The sequence below is a fragment of the Schistocerca serialis genome, chromosome 4, assembly GCF_023864345.2.
Source record: "Schistocerca serialis cubense isolate TAMUIC-IGC-003099 chromosome 4, iqSchSeri2.2, whole genome shotgun sequence".
In the NCBI taxonomy this organism is placed as follows: Eukaryota; Metazoa; Arthropoda; class Insecta; order Orthoptera; family Acrididae; genus Schistocerca; species Schistocerca serialis.
The window spans coordinates 707,330,081-707,345,582 of record NC_064641.1 but is presented as its reverse complement, the minus strand read 5'-3'; positions in this window follow the sequence as shown (position 1 = coordinate 707,345,582).

Below are 15,502 nucleotides of genomic sequence, written 5' to 3'. Positions count from 1 at the left end.
TCGAACAACAAAAACGAAGACCCGAAACGAGGACACTGAACCCGACCGTGGAATCCATATTGGTTGGTTGGTTTGGGGGATTAAAGGGACCAGACTGCTATGGTCATCGGTCCCTTTTTCCAAAGACAAAGAACACCCACAGACAATAAAAACAAGGAACAGAAGAGATCACAGACGATACAGAACAAGAGAAACGGAGACAAGGACAAGACATAACGAACTAAAACCACACAGAGTGTGACGGTGGTTGGCCGACCATAGAAATAAATAAGGAAAAGCCAACCACTTAGAAACACATTAAAAAACCAGTGGAAAATCATAGGCCAAAGGCCAGAGTCAACACAAAACAATAAAATAAAACAGAAACACTCAGAGTAAATGATAAAATCCCCCTGCCCGAATAAAACGTAAAACTAAGTCAGCCATAGTGGAGTCGTCTGTTAAAAGGGCAGGGAGCGTAGCAGGCAGCGCAAATGTCTGCCGGACCACAGCTAAAAGGGGGCAGGCCAGCAAAATGTGGGCCACCGTCAAAGCTGCCCCACAGCGACATAGAGGAGGGTCCTCCCGGCGCAGTAAATAACTGTGTGTCAGCCGGGAGTGGCCAATGCGGAGCCGGCAAAGAACTACTGAGTCCCTGCGAGTGGCTCGCAGGGATGACCGCCACACAGCCGTGGTCTCCTTGACAGCACGGAGTTTATTGCGCATTGGCAGTTCGTGCCATTCATCGTCCCAAAGCGCCAAGATTTTGCGGCAGAAGACTGCCCGCAAATCAGTCTCTGGGAGGCCAACGTCCAGAGATGGCTTACTGGTGGCCTCTTTCGCCAGGCGGTCAACATGTTCGTTACCCGGGATACCGACATGACCGGGGGTCCACACAAAGACCACAGAGCGGCCGCAACAGGCGAGAGTATGCAGAGACTCGTGGATAGCCATCACCAGACGAGAACGAGGGAAACACTGGTCGAGAGCTCGTAAACCGCTCAGGGAATCGCTACAGATAACGAAGGACTCACCTGAGCAGGAGCGGATATACTCTAAAGCACGAAAGATGGCGACCAATTCAGCAGTGTAAACGCTGCAGCCATCCTGCAAGGAACGTTGTTCGGAACGGCCCCTAGAGTGAGCGCATACCCGACACGACCAGCAACCATCGAACCGTCAGTGTAGACAATACCAGAGCCCTGATACGTGGCCAGGATAGAATAAAAGCGGCGGCGGAAGGCCTCTGGAGGGACTGAGTCCTTCAGGCCCTGTGCCAGGTCCAGCCGAAGGCAAGGGCGACGAACACACCATGGGGGTGTATGCAAAGTAGCCCGGAAAGTAGGTGGAACAGTGAAAACCTGAAGCCCAGAGAGAAGCTCTTTGACGCGGACCGCTATTGTACAACCAGACCGGGGCCGACGATCTGGCAGATGGACGACCGATGGCGGGAACAGGAGACGATAATTTGGATGCCCGGGCGAGCTTAGAACATGGGCAGCATAAGCGGCCAGCAAACGTTGGCGTCGGAACCGCAGGGGAGGTACACCGGCCTCCACTAGTACGCTGTCCACGGGGCTGGTGCGGAAAGCACCAGTGGCAAGGCGTATCCCGCTGTGGAGAATTGGGTCCAGCACCCGCAACGCAGACGGGGATGCTGAGCCATATGCCAGGCACCCATAATCCAGACGGGACTGGATTAACGCCTGGGAGAGCCGTAACAGGGTAGAGCGGTCGGCTCCCCAGCGGGTGTGGCTCAAACATCGGAGTGCATTGAGATGCCGCCAACACGTCTGTTTGAGCTGCCGGATATGAGGCAGCCAAGTCAACCGGGCATCGAAAACCACCCCCAAAAACCTGTGGGTCTCCACCACAGCAAGGAGTTCGTCGGCAAGATAAAGCCGCGGCTCAGGATGGACTGTTCGGCGCCGGCAGAAATGCATAACGCGGGTCTTGGCTGCCAAAAACTGAAACCCATGCGCTACAGCCCAAGACTGCGCCTTACGGATAGCGCCCTGTAGCTGACGTTCAACAGCTGCAATGCCAGTAGAGCTGTAATAAAGGCAGAAGTCGTCAGCATACAGGGAAGCAGAGACAGAATTACCCACGGCCGCAGCAAGCCCGTTAATGGCTATTAAAAACAGACAGACACTTAAAACAGAGCCCTGTGGCACACCGTTCTCTTGGACGTGGGAGGAACTATACGAGGCCGCGACTTGCACGCGGAAGGTACGACACGACAGAAAATTGCGGATAAAAATCGGCAGAGGACCCCGAAGACCCTATCCATGAAGCGTAGAAAGAATGTGATGACGCCATGTCGTATCGTACGCCTTCCGCATGTCGAAAAAGACAGCGACCAGGTGCTGACGGCGGGCAAAGGCAGTACGGATGGCAGTCTCCAGGCTCACCAGATTGTCGGTGGCGGAGCGGCCTTTACGGAACCCACCCTGAGATGGAGCCAGAAGGCCCCGAGACTCCAGTACCCAATGCAAGCGCCGGCTCACCATCCGTTCGAGAAGCTTGCACATAACGTTGGTGAGGCTAATGGGACGGTAGCTGTCCACCTCCAGAGGGGTCTTTCCAGGTTTCAAAACGGGGATGACAATGCCTTCCCGCCATTGCGACGGAAACTCCCCCTCGACCCAAAGACGGTTGTAAAGATCGAGAAGGCGCCGCTGGCAGTCCACTGAAAGGTGTTTCAGCATCTGACAGTGGATGCCATCTGGCCCAGGAGCGGTATCAGGGCAAGCAGCTAGGGCACTGCGAAATTCCCACTCACTGAATGGAGCATTGTAAGATTCCGGGTGGTTGGTGCGAAACGAAAGGCTCCGACGTTCCAGCCGCTCTTTAATGGAGCGGAAGGCCTGGGGGTAATGCGCAGAAGCGGAACTCGTAGCAAAATGCTCTGCTAAGCGATTTGCAATGACGTCGGAGTCGGTACACACGGCTCCATTCAGTGAGAGCGCAGGGACGCTGGCAGGGGTCCGATAGCCGTAGACGCGTCGAATCTTGGCCCAGACCTGCGAAGGAGTGACATGGAGGCCAATGGTGGACACATACCGCTCCCAGCACTCCTTCTTGCCTTGGCGGACAAGGAGGCGGGCCCGCGCACGCAGCCTTTTGAAGGCGATAAGGTGCGCTAAGGAGGGATGTCGCTTGTGACGCTGGAGCGCCCGCCGGCGATCTTTAATCGCTTCAGCGATCTCAGGCGACCACCAAGGCAGAGCCTTCCGCCGAGGGGACCCACAGGAATGGGGAATGGCAGATGCGGCGGCAGTAACGATGCCGGTGGTGACCGATTGAACCACCGCATCAATGTCATCGGTAGAGAGAGGCTCAAAAGCGGCAGTGGAGGAGAACAAGTCCCAGTCAGCCTTATTTATAGCCCATCTGCTAGGGCGCCCAGAAGAGTGGCGCTGTGGTAGTGACAAAAAGATCGGAAAGTGGTCACTACCACACAGGTCGTCATGCACACTCCATTGGACAGATGGTAAGAGGCTATGGCTACAGATTGAAAGGTCAATGGCGGAGTAGGTGCCATGCGCCACACTGAAGTGTGTGAAGGCACCATCATTTAATAGCGAGAGATCGAGCTGCGACAATAAATGCTCAATGATGGCGCCTCGACCTGTTGCCACTGACCCACCCCACAGAGGGTTATGGGCGTTGAAGTCGCCCAATAGCAAGAAAGGTGGCGGCAATTGGGCGACCAGTGCAGCCAGGACATGCTGCGAGACATCACCATCCGGTGGAATGTAAAGACTGCAGACGGTAACAGCCTGTGGCGTCCACACGCGTACAGCGACAGCCTCTAAAGGCGTCTGGAGAGGGACAGACTCGCTGTGCAGAGTGTGAAGAACATATATGCAGACGCCACCAGACACCCTTTCATAAGCTGCTCGGTTCTTATAATAACCCCGATAGCCACGGAGGGCGGGGGTTCGCATTGCTGGAAACCAAGTTTCCTGGAGAGCAATGCAGAAGAAAGGGTGAAGGCTGATAAGTTGGCGGAGCTCAGCTAGATGGGGGAAGAAACCGCTGCAGTTCCACTGGAGGATGGTGTTGTCCATGGCTGGGAAAGGCGTGACGGGACTGGGAAGGCAGATTACGCCGCTGGGTCACCTGCTGCCTCCAAGTGAGCACCTGCGCCAGTGCTTTCCATGGCGCCGGAGGGACTGGCGAGATCGAGGTCCTCAGCGGACGCCAGGATCTCCACCTCGTCCTCAGACGCAGAGTTTGAGGGTGGCGGTGGGACAGGTGCCACCGCAATGTCAGGTTGCTTGGGAGCCTTTTTCTTCAACGGCTTCGCACGCTGTGCCTTGGGAGGGTCTGGCTGGGAGGGCCCCACTGGGTCAGTCTCAGGGACGGACGACGACCGTGAAGCCCTATGACCAGCGACCGGTTGTTGTTTCAAAACTTTTCGTGGGTCCGCTTTGACACTGGGCAAACCTGGGAAGGGAGGGCCCCAAGGGACCCCTTCCTGGCTGGAGTGGCCGAAGAAGCCCTACGCTTCTCCGGCTGGGAAGGGGGGACGAATGTCCCCGATGGTTGGGGTGGTGTTGCTCCTGGAGTAGATGGAGCAACAGTGGGCGAAGTGCCCCCCACAACCAAGGGGGCCGGTGCATTGAGACATAGCTGAGAGGCAGCAGTACGTGACGACACGGGAGAGGATCGGACTGCTTGTGCAGCAGCGGCATAGGTGGACGTCATGGGCACGGGATGTAGCCGCTCATATTTCCGCCTTGCCTCGGTGTAGGTCAGGCGGTCCAGGGTCTTATATTCCATGATTTTGCGTTCTTTCTGGACGATTCTGCAGTCTGGCGAGCAAGGTGAATGGTGCTCCCCGCAGTTGACACAGATGGGAGGCGGGGCACATGGAGTATCGGGATGAGACGGGCGTCCGCAATCTCGACATGTGAGGCTGGAAGTGCAGCGGGAAGACATATGGCCAAACTTCCAGCACTTGAAGCACCGCATCGGGGGAGGAATATAGGGCCTGACGTCACATCGGTAGACCATCACCTTGACCTTTTCCGGTAACGTATCACCCTCGAAGGCCAAGATGAAGGCACCGGTAGCTATCTGATTTTCCTTCGGACCCCGATGAACGCGCCGGACGAAATGTACACCTCTGCGCTCTAAGTTGGCGCGCAGCTCGTCATCAGACTGCAAAAGAAGGTCCTTATGGTAAATAACTCCCTGGACCATATTTAAACTCTTATGCGGTGTGATCGTAACAGCAACATCCCCCAACTTGTCACAAGCAAGTAACCGTCGTGACTGGGCAGAGGATGCCGTTTGGATCAGGACCGATCCAGAGCGCATTTTTGACAAGCCCTCCACCTCCCCAAACTTGTCCTCTAAATGCTCGACGAAGAACTGAGGCTTTGTTGAGAGAAAAGACTCCCCATCAGCTCTCGTACAAACTAAGAATCGGGGCGAATAAGTGCTACTGCCATCCTGAGATTTACGTTCCTCCCACGGCGTGGCCAGAGAGGGGAACGTTTTCGGATTGTACTTTTCAGCATTAAATTGAGCCCGAGAACGCTTAGAGACTGCTGGCGGCTGGCCGCCAGCGAGAGATGATGTACCACGCTTCATTGCGGGTCATCCGCCCTGATGCCACCTACTCCAACCAAGGGCCCTCCCCACGGGCTCCACCCAGCCGCAGCAATAGCCACCTTGCAGGACGGCCATTGCCGGGAGTCCTGATGCCCCAAGGAGATGGGCATCTACTCCTTGGCATACGTGGGGAGTTAACGGCGCAGGCATCAGTAGAGCGATCCCTGTGTTGTCAGGGGGCTACAACCAAGAGGGTACATGGCGGCCCCACCACAACGGACTGGCTACCGTGCTGGATCTTAGGTGCAAAAATGGCCAAGGTCGTCGTCGCAGTTAAAAGAAACACTGCAGAGTGCAGCGTGGTAATCGCCCAAGAGATCGAAAACGAGCGGGACACCATTGCAACGACGAGAAATCCGGCTAAAGGTCTAATTGCACGACGGAAACAGTGCACCATGTAAGGCGCCCTTCCCCAATTGGCTCGCTCTTCGGATAAATTTTGAAAGATGGAGGTCAAACCCGAGAGGGGACCATCACATAAGGCCGAAACGTTGGAGACTCCTTTTAGACGCCTCTTACGACAGGCAGGAATACCGCGGGCCTATTCTAACCCCCGAACCCGCAGGGGGTGGCCTAATAATTGCTGACGGTGAAGGGAGAGGGGCGAGAGAACGTCTTCTCACTCAGCCCCTAGCGCCGATGCAGGGAGATGTTGTTGCGCCTCGACAGAGTGGGATTCAACGCCATGCGAACCGTATTGCGACATTAAATATCAATGACGTGCGTTCACGTCACGGCCAAAATACACCTACTGAAGGAAACGATTTGGGCATCTGATGTGGATATTGCTTTGCTGCAGGAAGTCCACATAGCTGCACTCCCATACATCGCAGGCTACCGAGCCTATTCGTCACATGGAGATCACAATGGGAGTGGGGTGGCAATTTACGTGCGAGATGGCTTCCCAGTGGAAAACGTGTGTTATCTTCCGTCGGCCAGGGGAATGGCTTTCACGACGTTTGGGACACGCATCATCAATCTTTATGCACCGTCGGGAAACAATCGGCGGCGGGAAAGGGCGCGATTTTATGCTATTCCATGGACGTTATGAATGTGTAATAGTTGGTGGAGATTTCAACTGTGTTCTCAGCCAGAAAGACCAATGGCCACAAGCAAACATCAGCCAGGAGTTGCTAATCGTTGTCAACGATCTTGTACTTAGCGACACGTGGGAATTACGACATGGAGTTGCACCGGGATACACCTATGTGACAAGTCATTCGGCGAGCAGATTAGATCGCATTTATATCTCACGGGCTCATGCAAATGATGTCCAGGACGCGGAACGCTGGCCATTGGCATTTTCCGATCACAGCGCTTACATCTGTACGGTGCTTCTTCCCCGTAGAGAGGTGTGGAACAGTAAGGCCCCGTGGAAACTAAATATTCAACATCTACATGATCCTGAATGCCGTCAACGGATCCTTGAGACATGGACGATGTGCGAGCGAAGGGTTGGAAGGTATACGACGATGCTTGATTGGTGGCTGACTGGTGCTAAACCGGCACTTCGCCGTACGTTCATCTCGTATAGCAGGGAGATGGCAGAATGGCGCCGCCGTACCACCGACTTTTATTTTGCAGCACTGCGCGACCTGGATGATGGTCCGCCGGGACAGGACATCTGGATCGAACGCAAAAGGATAAAAGCTAAACTAGTGGCTTTAGCTCGGAAACATCTTCAGGGTGGTGGTGGTTGTTGGGATGTTTAACGGGGACTAAACAGCGAAGGTCATCAGTCCCCCATTCCAAAATCAGGTGAGCCCAAAAGCGACGGAGCAGGTAAAAACCAAAGGGGGGGGAGACGTCCCCCCAGGCGCTAAAAGAACACAAATGCAGCAACAAGCACTACAAACAAGAACAGGACAGAGGCACACCAGACAGAAAGAAACAGAAGAAAGGAAGATGGCCGGAGACTGGTTGACTGACCACGAGAACAAAAATGGGAAAGAGTCAACCATCTCACGGCACACAAGAACAGCAACAGACACAAGGACAAAAGACACAGAAAGGGAAAGGTGCAGGACCTCCCTAAATCGAACCATAAAACGGACTACCACGGATAAAATTTAAAACGTCATCAGCCCTGGAGGCATCGTCAGATAAAACCAAAGCCAAAGTGCCCGGGAGATTAAAAGATTGCCGGAGTGTGCGCAGTCGAGGACACTCCAGCAAAATGTGGCCGACCGTCAGCCGGGACCCACACTGACACAGGGGGGGATCCTCCTGACGCAAGAGATGGCCGTGCGTCAGGTACGTATGGCCGATGCGCAGCCGACACAGGACTACCGAGTCCCTGCGAGAAGCCCGCAGGGAGGAACGCCACACGGCGGTCGTCTCCCATCTTCAGGGAACCATGGTGCGCGCCAGATGTCACGATACGATAAGGCACGAGATTCCTTCCATGCACCACGTCGTGAATGAACGAAAGCACCGACGACGAGTTTTGGTACGAGAATTAATTACCCGCGAAGACAGAAGAGTGACGCGTCAAGCGGACATTGTCTCTGCATTCGTCGACCATTACCACCACATCTATCGGGAAGAAGCAGCCTCTGTCGATGACATCGACCGTATAGCCACGTCCGTCTCCCGTACACTGACGGTGGAAGCCGCGGGAACCTTGCTGGAAGCCATTAGCTGTGAGGAAGTACATGATGCGATCGCACAAGGTGAGTTGAATCGGTCCCCAGGCATTGATGGGCTTCCTGCTGAATTCTATCGAGAATTTCGCAACGAAATGGAACCGCGATGGACGGCAATGTACAACGAGATGTTAAATTCCGATGCGCCTATTCCACCGGCTTTTATGGACGGCCTCCTGGTGCCAGTACATAAACCGAAGCCAGGAATTACGGTCACACATTATCGCCCCATCACCCTGCTTAATGCCGACTATAAGATCTTTGCACGGTTGCTAGCGTCCCGATGTCGTATGTTAATTCGTAGCGTTCTCTCTCCAGAACAGACGACACCGGGTGGATCGGTGAATGTGCAAACAGCTACTGGCGAATGCCGTGATGTGATAGCGCTGGCGGAGGAGTGCCGGCTTAAAGCGGCGATGGTGGCGGTTGATTTTGACAGTGCTTTTGATAAGGTGCGCCACAACTATCTGTATGCTGTACTGGAACAAATGGGTTTTCCAGACCGTTTTACTGGTCTCATTCGAAGGTTTTATGGGGGCGCACAATCCTTGGTACAGATTAATGGGCGTATAGCAGGTTGGTTGGTTGGTTGGGGGATTAAAGGGACCAGACTACTATGGTCATCGGTCCCTTTTTCCAAAGACAAGGAACACCCACAGAGAAGAAAAACGAGGAACAGAAGAGATCACAGACGATACAGAACAGGAGAGACTGAGACAAAGACAAGACAAAACGAACGAAAACCACATAGAGAATGACGGTGGTTGGCTGACCATAGAAATAAAAAAGGAAAAGCCAACCACTTAGAAACACATTAAAAAATCAGTGTAAAATCATAGGCCAAAGGCCAGAATCAACACAAAACAATAAAATAAAACAGAAACACTCAGATTAAATGATAAAATCCCCCTGCCCGAATAAAACGTAAAACTAAGTCAGCCATAGTGGAGTCGTCTGTTAAAAGGGCAGGGAGCGTATCAGCAGCGCAAATGTCTGCCTGACCACAGCTAAAAGGGGGCAGGCCAACAGAATGTGGGCCACTGTCAAAGCCGCCCCGCAGCGACATACAGGAGGGTCCTCCCTGCGCAGTAAATAACTGTGTGTCAGCCGGGAGTGGCCAATGCGGAGCCGGCAAAGAACTACCGAGTCCCTGCGAGTGGCTCGCAGGGATGACTGCCACACAGCCGTCGTCTCCTTGACAGCACGGAGTTTATTGGACATTGTCAGTTCGCGCCATTCCTCGTCCCATAGCGCCAAGATTTTGCGGCGGAAGACTGCCCGCAAATCAATCTCAGGGAGGCCAAGGTCCAGAGACGGCTTGCTGGTGGCCTCTTTCGCCAGGCGGTCAACATGTTCGTTACCCGGGATACCGACATGACCGGGGGTCCACACAAAGACCACAGAGCGGCCGCAACAGGCGAGAGTATGCAGAGACTCGTGGATAGCCATCACCAAACGAGAACGAGGGAAACACTGGTCGAGAGCACGTAAACCGCTCAGGGAATCGCTACAGATAACGAAGGACTCACCTGAGCAGGAGCGGATATACTCTAGGGCACGAAAGATGGCGACCAGTTCAGCAGTGTAAACGCTGCAGCCATCCGGCAAGGAACGTTGTTCGGAACGGTCCCCTAGAGTGAGCGCATACCCGACACGACCAGCAACCATCGAACCGTCAGTGTAGACAATACCAGAGCCCTGATATGTGGCCAGGATAGAATAAAAGCGGCGGCGGAAGGCCTCTGGAGGGACTGAGTCCTTCGGGCCCTGTGCCAGGTCCAGCCGAAGGCAAGGGCGACGAACACACCACGGGGGTGTATGCAAAGTAGCCCGGAAAGTAGGTGGAACAGTGAAAACCTGAAGCCCAGAGAGAAGCTCTTTGACGCGGACCGCTATTGTACAACCAGACCGGGGCCGACGATCTGGCAGATGGACGACCAATCGCGGGAACAGGAGACGATAATTTGGATGCCCGGGCGAGCTTAGAACATGGGCAGCATAAGTGGCCAGCAAACGTTGGCGTCGGAACCGCAGGGGAGGTACACCTGCCTCCACTAATACGCTGTCCACGGGGCTGGTGCGGAAAGCTCCAGTGGCAAGGCGTATCCCACTGTGGAGAATTGGGTCCAGCACCTGTAACGCAGATGGGGATGCTGAGCCATAAGCCAGGCTCCCATAATCCAGACGGGACTGGATTAACGCCTGGTAGAGCCGCAACAGGTTGGTTGGTTGGTTTGGGGGATGAAAGGGACCAGACTGCCATGGTCATCGGTCCCTTTTTCCAAAGACAAAGAACACCCACAGAGAATAAAAAAAGAGGAACAGAAGAGATCACAGACGAGACAGAACAAGAGAGACGGAGACAAGGACAAGACAAATCGAACTAAAACCACACATAGTGTGACGGTGGTTGGCCGACCATAGAAATAAATAAGGAAAAGCCAACCACTTAGAAACACATTAAAAAACCAGTGGAAAATCATAGGCCAAAGGCCAGAGTCAACACAAAACAATAAAATAAAACAGAAACACTCAGAGTAAATGATAAAATCCCCCTGCCCGAATAAAACGTAAAACTAAGTCAGCCATAGTGGAGTCGTCTGTTAAAAGGGCAGGGAGCGTAGCAGGCAGCGCAAATGTCTGCCGGACCACAGCTAAAAGGGGGCAGGCCAGCAAAATGTGGGCCACTGTCAAAGCTGCCCCACAGCGACATAGAGGAGGGTCCTCCCGGCGCAGTAAATAACTGTGTGTCAGCCGGGAGTGGCCAATGCGGAGCCGGCAAAGAACTACTGAGTCCCTGCGAGTGGCTCGCAGGGATGACCGCCACACAGCCGTCGTCTCCTTGACAGCACGGAGTTTATTGCGCAGTGTCAGTTCGCGCCATTCATTGTCCCATAGCGCCAAGATTTTGCGGCGGAAGACTGCCCGCAAACAGTCTCTGGGAGGCCAACATCCAGAGATGGCTTGCTGGTGGCCTCTTTCGCCAGGCGGTCAACATGTTCGTTACCCGGGATACCGACATGACCGGGGGTCCACACAAAGACCACAGAGCGGCCGCAACAGGCGAGAGTATGCAGAGACTCGTGGATAGCCATCACCAGACGAGAACGAGGGAAACACTGGTCGAGAGCTCGTAAACCGCTCAGGGAATCGCTACAGATAACGAAGGACTCACCTGAGCAGGAGCGGATATACTCTAGGGCACGAAAGATGGCGACCAGTTCAGCAGTGTAAACGCTGCAGCCATCCGGCAAGGAACGTTGTTCGGAAAGGTCCCCTAGAGTGAGCGCATATCCGACACGACCAGCAACCATCGAACCGTCAGTGTAAACAACACCAGAGCCCTGATACATGGCCAGGATGGAATAAAAGCGGCGCCGGAAGGCCTCTGGAGGGACTGAGTCCTTAGGGCCCTGTGCCAGGTCGAGCCGAAGGCTAGGGCAACGAACACACCATGGGGGTGTATGCAAAGTAGCCCGGAAAGGAGGTGGAACAGTGAAACCCTGGAGCCCAGAGAGAAGCTCTTTGACGCGGACCGCTATGGTACAACCAGACCGGGGCCGACGTTCTGGCAGACGGACGACCGACCGCGGGAACAGGAGGCGATAGTTTGGATGCCCGGGCGAGCTGAGAACATGGGCAGCATAAGCGGCCAGCAAACGTTGGCGTCGGAACCGCAGTGGAGGTACACCTGCCTCCACTAGTACGCTGTCCACAGGGCTGGTGCGGAAAGCACCAGTGGCAAGGCGGATACCATTGTGGAGAATCGGGTCCAGCACCCGTAACGCAGATGGGGAGGCTGAGCCATAAGCCAGGCTCCCATAATCCAGACGGGACTGGATTAACGCCTGGTAGAGCCGCAACAGTGTAGAGCGGTCGGCGCCCCAGCGAGTGTTGCTCAAGCATCTCAGAGCGTTTAGATGCCGCCAACACGTCTGTTTCAGCTGCCGGATATGAGGCAGCCAAGTCAACCGGGCATCGAAAACCACCCCCAAAAACCTGTGGGTCTCCACCACAGCAAGGAGTTCGTCGGCAAGATAAAGCCGCGGCTCAGGATGGACTGTTCGGCACCGGCAGAAATGCATAACGCAGGTCTTGGCTGCCGAAAACTGAAAACCATGCGCTACAGCCCAAGACTGCGCCTTACGGATAGCGCCCTGTAGCTGACGTTCAACAGCTGCAATGCCAGTAGAGCTATAATAAAGGCAGAAGTCGTCAGCATACAGGGAAGCGGAGACAGAATTTCCCACGGCCGCAGCAAGCCCGTTAATGGCTATTAAAAACAGACAGACACTTAAAACAGAGCCCTGTGGCACACCGTTCTCCTGGACGTGGGAGGAACTATACGAGGCCGCGACTTGCACGCGGAAGGTACGACACGACAGAAAATTGCGGATAAAAATCGGCAGAGGACCCCGAAGACCTCATCCATGAAGCGTAGAAAGAATGTGATGACGCCATGTCGTATCGTACGCCTTCCGCATGTCGAAAAAGACAGCGACCAGGTGCTGACGGCGTGCAAAAGCAGTACGGATGGCCGACTCCAGACTCACCAGATTGTCGGTGGCGGAGCGGCCTTTACGGAACCCACCCTGAAACGGAGCCAGAAGGCCCCGAGACTCCAGTACCCAATGCAAGCGCCGGCTCACCATCCGTTCAAGCAACTTACAAAGAACGTTGGTGAGGCTAATGGGACGGTAGCTGTCCACCTCCAGAGGGGTCTTCCCAGGTTTCAAAACGGGGATGACAATGCCTTCCCGCCATTGCGACGAAACTCCCCCTCGACCCAAAGACGGTTGTAAAGATCGAGAAGGCGCCGCTGGCAGTCCACTGAAAGGTGTTTCAGCATCTGACAGTGGATGCCATCTGGCCCAGGAGCGGTATCAGGGCAAGCAGCTAGGGCACTGCGAAATTCCCACTCACTGAATGGAGCATTGTAAGATTCCGGGTGGTTGGTGCGAAACGAAAGGCTCCGACGTTCCAGCCGCTCTTTAATGGAGCGGAAGGCCTGGGGGTAATTCGCAGAAGCGGAACTCGTAGCAAAATGCTCTGCTAAGCGATTTGCAATGACGTCGGAGTCGGTACAAACGGCTCCATTCAGTGAGAGCGCAGGGACGCTGGCAGGTGGCCGATAGCCGTAGACGCGTCGAATCTTGGCCCAGACCTGCGAGGGAGTAACATGGAGGCCAATGGTGGACACATACCGCTCCCAGCACTCCTTCTTGCCTTGGCGGATAAGGAGGCGGGCCCGCGCACGCAGCCGTTTGAAGGCGATAAGGTGCGCTAAGGAGGGATGTCGCTTGTGACGCTGGAGCGCCCGCCGGCGATCTTTAATCGCTTCAGCGATCTCAGGCGACCACCAAGGCACAGCCTTCCGCCGAGGGGACCCACAGGAATGGGGAATGGCAGATTCGGCGGCAGTAACGATGCCGGTGGTGACCGATTGAACCACCGCATCAATGTCATCGGTAGAGAGAGGCTCAAAAGCGGCAGTGGAGGAGAACAAGTCCCAGTCAGCCTTATTCAGAGCCCATCTGCTAGGGCGCCCAGAACAGTGGCGCTGTGGTAGTGACAAAAAGATCGGAAAGTGGTCACTACCACACAGGTCGTCATGCACACTCCATTGGACAGATGGTAAGAGGCTATGGCTACAGATTGAAAGGTCAATGGCGGAGTAGGTGCCATGCGCCACACTGAAGTGTGTCAAGGCACCATCATTTAACAGCGAGAGATCGAGCTGCGACAATAAATGCTCAACGATGGTGCCTCGACCTGTTGCCACGGACCCACCCCACAGAGGGTTATGGGCGTTGAAGTCGCCCAATAGCAAGAAAGGTGGCGGCAATTGGGCGACCAGTGCAGCCAGGACGTGCTGCGAGACATCACCATCCGGTGGAATGTAAAGACTGCAGACGGTAACAGCCTGTGGCGTCCACACGCGGACAGCGACAGCCTCTAAAGGCGTCTGGAGAGGGACAGACTCGCTGTGCAGAGTGTGAAGAACATATATGCAGACGCCACCAGACACCCTTTCATAAGCTGCTCGGTTCTTGTAATAACCCCGATAGCCACGGAGGGCGGGGGTTCGCATTGCTGGAAACCAAGTTTCCTGGAGAGCAATGCAGAAGAAAGGGTGAAGGCTGATAAGTTGGCGGAGCTCAGCTAGATGGGGGAAGAAACCGCTGCAGTTCCACTGGAGGATGGTGTTGTCCATGGCTGGGAAAGGCGTGACGGGACTGGGAAGGCAGATTACGCCGCTGGGTCACCTGCTGCCTCCAAGTGAGCACCTGCGCCAGTGCTTTCCATGGCGCCGGAGGGACTGGCGAGATCGAGGTCCTCAGCGGACGCCAGGATCTCCACCTCGTCCTCAGACGCAGAGTTTGAGGGTGGCGGTGGGACAGGTGCCACCGCAATGTCAGGTTGCTTGGGAGCCTTTTTCTTCAACGGCTTCGCACGCTGTGCCTTGGGAGGGTCTGGCTGGGAGGGCCCCACTGGGTCAGTCTCAGGGACGGACGACGACCGTGAAGCCCTATGACCAGCGACCGGTTGTTGTTTCAAAACTTTGCGGGTATCCGCTTTGACACTGGGCAAAGCCTGGGAAGGGAGGGCCCCAAGGGACCCCTTCCCGGCTGGAGTGGCCGAAGAAGCCCTACGCTTCTCCGGCTGGGAAGGGGGGACGAATGTCCCCGATGGTTGGGGTGGTGTTGCTCCTGGAGTAGATGGAGCAACAGTGGGCGAAGTGCCCCCAACAACCAAGGGGGCCGGTGCATTGAGACATGGCTGAGAGGCAGCAGTACGTGACGACACGGGAGAGGATCGGACTGCTTGTGCAGCAGCGGTATAGGTGGATATCATGGGCACGGGATGTAGCCGCTCATATTTCCGCCTTGCCTCAGTGTAGGTCAGGCGGTCCAGGGTCTTATATTCCATTATCTTCCTTTCCTTCTGGAAGATCCGACAGTCCGGTGAGCAGGGGGAATGGTGTTCTCCACAGTTAACACAAATGGGAGGCGGAGCACATGGAGTATCAGGATGCGAAGGACGTCCGCAATCCCGACACGTGATGCTGGAAGTACAGCGAGATGACATGTGCCCGAACTTCCAGCATTTAAAACACCGCATCGGAGGAGGGATATATGGTTTCACATCACAACGGTAAACCATCACCTTAACCTTTTCGGGTAAGACATCACCCTCAAAGGCCAAGATGAAGGCACTGGTGGCTACCTGATTATCCCTCGGACCCCGATGGA